A 6,000-nucleotide genomic window follows, 5' to 3' on the forward strand; every position below is an offset into this window, starting at 1 on the left:
TTTACCTCCACACCATCGGGTTCCTGCTTGACTTGTGCCTCTGACTTACCGACCTCATAAAAACACACCTCCTTCCCTCGGGCGATCAGCAACCCCTTGTTGAAAAAAAAGTCGAAATTGAAGACTTCCGGGGCTGAGCACATCTTTACTACACGGCAGGCCTTGCTGATTTTAATTACAATGTTGCGCTGCAAATAGGCCCCGAGAAGATGGCACGTGTACAGATGCCTGGACGGGTTGGAGGTGACTTGATGGCAGGCTTGGGCTAACCAATAACCCAAATGAACTCGTACTCCTGTGGCCATGCACCACGTAAAGTATAGGTCGGCGGTCGTCAGGGCGTTGTTGGCAGTGCCCATCAAGTTGTAGCTAACAAAAGTTTGGGCGAATCGCAGGACCCGATTTTCTATATGGTGTGCCTTCGAAAAACTTGTTTTAAATTGACCCACTCTTGAGTGAGTCAAGAACTCCCACGCACCTTGTGCCTGAAATCCTGGCGTCAACTTCGGCGGACCAACCATTCTGTCGTTCCACAGGCCCTCATCATCTTCTGTTCTCGTTAGCAAGCCCATCCGCAGCGTCCACTCCCGGATACTCATCCTATGTTCTTCATTAAAAAGCCTGAAAGCTATGGAATCCGTATCCAAATCGGCGGTGGATTTGAACCGGAAGGTGGAAAAGAATTCACGGGCCGCGTCGACTGGAACTTCGAAAGTGCTGTGCTTTAGTAACCAATCAAAACCGATTGCATCTATATACCCCCTGAACTCATCGTTAGAGCTAATATGTTTGAGTTCCGCCGGGTGGTACATTTTTCCGGACTTCGCCACCTTTCCCTCAGCACTCTTTTCCTTGTATATGGCCACACGTTTTGGATCGTCAAATCTTTTCATATCGTCTAGCAGCTCGTTTGTAATCCAAATCTCCGTCGGCTCAAAGTTCAGTACATCCTCGTCTTGCTCCTCCTCTGAATTACTGGACCTGGCAGGATTCTCGGGCTCTGTGGCGTATGGTACCTTGGCGGGTGGAGGAAGTGGAGATTCAGTAGATTTCCCCCTCTCCTTCTCGGTCGAGGAGGAAGCAATTTGTTTCCCTTTCCTCTTCTTAGCCCTCGCGCGGCGCCCCTCTTCGTCACTCTCCCTTCCACTCGGCCTGGGGGAGTCTTCCTGCGCAGACACGGCTGTCGCTAGGTCCAGCGTATCCTTTTCCTTTTGTTGGGCAGATACGTCAATGTCATCAAGAATACTCCGACGTGTCCGTCTCCTTGTTTCCCTTAGATTAAGCTGCGAATCGGCCTCCTCAGAGACCTCAGTTAAATCCACTATCATGTTGAGTCCTGCATCGACAGTTTCTTGAGCACCCTCAGAATCGAGTGCTCCACTTTCCTCTGCTAACAATGGGGTTGCCCCCGTGATATAAACAGGGGTTTCTAACCCCGTAAGATTTCCTTCAGGTTGGGCTTCAGTGCCCACAGATTTTTCGGGAGTCCTTCCCGCATCAACATCTTCCTCAGTAAATTGGGCTTCATCGCCCCCAACTACGTCTAGGGTTTCCTTTTCTACATCCTTCTCAGAGTTTAGGGCTTCTCCGCCCACTTGAACATCATCATCATCAACAACGGCATCCCTCTCAACAGACGCCTCCAGAACAGGGGTTTCCCCCTCAACCCTACTAACAGTATTAGCGGTGTCTTCAACTACCGCAACAAGAGCATCTACCCCCCCAACAACACTCTCCACCAAATTCACAGCAGAAATATCAAGGTTTACTCCCTCTGAAACACCATCACCTCCAAACTTTAAAACAGGGGATTCCTTCTGAGAATCAGAACCTAACCTGGGTTCACTTACGGCCAATAACGTCAGTCCCGCGGCCAGATCTGTCTCTACTTCGCGAATCTCCGCAATGGGTGATCCTGGAACGTCGGGCACTGCATCGTCCTCCGGCCTGGTGGCGGTTTCTGGGACTGTGTCCTGGGCAGAGGTGGTTTCTTCTGGAATAATGGTAGCAGCCTCCGGCGCGGTTTCTTGTACAGCAGTGGGTGGTGTCTCGACAACCTCCGGTTGTGTCACGGTGGTTGTTGGAACGGCTGGCATGGGTTGTCCCATTGCAAACATCGCGAACGCTTGCATCGCTTTATCGGCCCCTCCGAACTTCTGAAATAGTTCATTCATGAACTCCGCCGCACTCTTCTCGGCGGATCCAGAAGCGCTGCTGGTTCCTTGTTGGTTATCCATGGTATTCTGCAGAAAATTTTGAAAAGAACTTGGGCGAAATTTTCAGATTAGGGTTAGAGAGAGATTGAAATTTGGGGTTTTTGATTTGGGAGAGAGAATATTTGGAGAGAGAATGAGTAATGAAAAAAATAAAAAGGCCAAAACCGATCATAGTGTAGGCATTGGAGAGGACAGTTTCCTTTTGCAGGCGGGTGCAGGTGGTGACGCTAGCGACCGTACGCCTCCCCATAAAGTGCTCTTTGAAATCCGGACCGGTGCCAACTCCCTCCAAAACTCTTTTACCCCACAATTCCTTGCTCAAGTAAATTCCTTCTGCCAAAACACACTAAAAGAAAACATCAAACTAAAAAAAAATAAATATGAAACGCCGAACTCCCCGGGTCTAGGATATGACAGCATCAAAAACATTCCCGATGGGTCTGGTGTTTCGAAAATATTTTTGGAAGAATAAAATTTTTTATTTGTTTGGATTTTTCTTGATTTAAAGAAAGCAATTAAATATTTACAAAATTGTTGTAAAGTGTTCTCAAAATTTCCTGGATCAAGGTATGGTCAAACTTTTAATTACTAGACCCAGGAGATATTTTAAAAACACTTCCTTCCTAGACTGGTTAGGTGATATCAAAGAGTGCGCGTAGTGGCACTTCGTCCACTACACACAACTCTGAGCTATCCCTAAAGACCTTTATCCTATGTCCATTGACAAGAAAAGGTATGGAATTTGGTGCACTTCCCTGGATTTCAACTGCTCCGTTTGCTCGAAGTCCCATGATGATGTAAGGCCCAATCCATTTAGACTTTAACTTTCCAGGCATCAACTTGAGCTTGGATTGAAACAAAAGGACTTTCTGTCCTACCCTGAGTTCCTTGACCCGGAGATTTTTATCATGCCAAAGCTTAGTTTTTTCCTTATACCACATGGCAGATTCATAAGACTCAAGCCGTAACTCTTCCAGTTCCTGGAGCTGCATCTTCCTCTCTTCTTCACAAGCCTGCGGATTCATGTTGATCTCTTTGACCGCCCAGTATGCTCTGTGTTCGATTCCCACGGGTAAGTGGCACATTTTTCCGAATACCAACCTATATGGTGACATACCAATAGGTGTCTTATAAGCTGTCCTATAAGCCCATAATGCATCATCCAGTCTCTTACTCCAATCCTTCCTAGACGGGTTCACCGTTTTTTCGAGAATGGCCTTTATCTCCCTATTTGATATTTCTGCCTGGCCGTTGGACTGAGGATGATAAGGTGTAGACAACCTATGGTGGACTCCGTATTTCTTCATGAGAGCCTCTATTGTACGGTTCTTAAAATGGGTTCCTTGGTCTGAGATGACAGCCCTAGGGATCCCGTACCTGTTGAAAATGTTAGACCGCAGGAATTTGGCTACTTCCACAGCTTCGCAGGAGGTCGTAGCTTTTGCCTCTATCCATTTCGAAACGTAGTCCACCGCCACAAGTATGTATGTATTCCCATATGAAGATGGAAATGGACCCATAAAGTCCATACCCCAAACATCGAAAATCTCACAAACAATCACCGGAACTTGTGGCATTTTGTCCCTTCTAGAAATTCCTCCAATCTGCTGACACCTTTCGCAATTCTGGCAGAATTCGAATGCATCCTTATGTAATGTAGGCCAGTAGAAACCACTGTCTAGAACCTTCCTTGCAGTCTTCCTAGGTCCAAAGTGACCCCCACAAGCTAAAGCATGGCAATGATTCAGCACATCCCTTTGCTCCCACTCCGGAATGCATCTCCTAATTACCTGGTCAGCTCCCATTTTCCACAAATACGGATCGTCCCAAAAGTAGTATTTGGCTTCACTTTTTAATTTCATCTTCTGGGCCCGGGAAATTTCGTCGGAACTGGGCACTTCTCTAGTGACCAAGTAATTTGCTAGATCAGCGAACCATGGCTCTGCATTCGCCTGGCATTTCCTTTTTTCAGCATCTCCTGGACCTGTTGCTGCCATTACTTCTTCCCAGTTGATAGGTCTAGGAGAATCGTTAAAATAATAAAGATGTTCTTCCGGGAACGCATCAGGTATTGCTTCATCCGTCTCACCTTGGTAAATGCGACTCAGGTGATCAGCCACCTTGTTCTCCGTCCCCTTCTTGTCTCTGACTTCCCAGTTAAACTCCTGTAACAGTAACACCCATCGGATCAACCTTGGCTTAGACTCCTTCTTTGCCAGTAAGTACTTTATCGCAGCGTGATCTGTGAAGACTATCACCCTCGACCCGAGCAGATATGGTCGAATTTTTTCAAAAGAGTACACGACTGCCAACATTTCCTTCTCCGTGGTGTCGTAATTTTTCTGGGCTTGATTTAGCGTTTTTGACGCATAGAAAATCACGTAACTTTTTCCGTCAACTCTTTGACCTAGCACCGCCCCTACTGCATAGTCACTCGCATCGCACATGATTTCAAACGGCAAACCCCAATCAGGTGCTCTGATGATGGGGGCAGATACTAATCTGTCCTTCAGCAGCTGAAAAGCCTTAATGCACCCCTCATTAAAAACAAACTCAACATCGTTATGCAACAGATGAGTGAGTGGCTGAGCAATTTTGGCAAAATCCTTTATAAATCTCCTGTAGAATCCTGCGTGACCTAGGAATCCCCTCACTTCCTTTTGATTTGTCGGGTGGGGCAGTTTTGATATCACGTCCACTTTTGCTTGGTCCACCTGTATGCCCCTTTCCGATACTACATGCCCCAGGACAATTCCTTCAGGGACCATGAAGTGGCATTTCTCGAAATTCAAAACCAAGTGCTTCTCTTGACATCTTCTCAGCACTACATCCAAGCTCGCCAGACATGAATCAAATGAATCCCCGTATACAGTGAAGTCGTCCATAAAGATCTCGATGCAATCTTCCAGCAGGTCTGAGAAAATACTCATCATACATCGTTGAAAAGTGTCTGGTGCATTGCAAAGGCCAAACGGCATTCTCCGATATGCATACGTTCCGAACGGACACGTGAAAGTTGTCTTCTCCTGGTCCTCGGGGTCCACGTAAATTTGGAAATACCCACTATATCCGTCCAAGAAACAGAAATATTGCTTGCCTGCTAATTTCTCCAGCATCTGGTCAATGAACGGAAGGGGAAAATGGTCTTTCTTGGTTGCCTCATTCAATTTTCTGTAGTCAATGCACATCCTCCAACCGGTGACTAGCCTGGTCGGTACCAACTCATTCTTGTCGTTCTTGACAACCTGGATTCCCGACTTTTTGGGTACCATGTGTACTGGGCTAACCCATTCACTGTCTGGTATGGAATAAATGATTCCTAGGGATAACAACTTCAATACCTCCTTCAATACCTCTTCCCTCATATTGGGATTCAATTTGCGTTGAGGGTCTCTGCAGGGTTTCGCTCCTTCATTTAATCGAATGTGATGCATGCACAGATCAGGGCTAATCCCTACCAAGTCAGAAAGTGTCCAACCAATAGCGTTCTTGTTCCTTCGGATGACTTTCAGCAGCTCCTCTTCCTGTTCCTTGATCAAGTTGCTGTTGATAATCACCGGAAAAGTCTCATTCGCCTCAAGGTAAGCATACTTTAGGCCTGGCGGAAGTGTTTTCAACTCCTTCTTGGGAACATCTTTTTCCTGGGGCAGGGGGTTCTTTTCTGCTGCTCCAGTCGTCATCCCCTTAGTCGATCCAGGAAGATCTTCCTTGCTTGCCCCATAAAGTGTCTCCCTCGATCTGGCTAGCTCGGGCTTGGTGCAAAATTCCAGAATTGCTTCTGCTA

Source organism: Salvia splendens, chromosome 22 (assembly GCF_004379255.2).
Source record: "Salvia splendens isolate huo1 chromosome 22, SspV2, whole genome shotgun sequence".
Classification (NCBI taxonomy): Eukaryota; Viridiplantae; Streptophyta; class Magnoliopsida; order Lamiales; family Lamiaceae; genus Salvia; species Salvia splendens.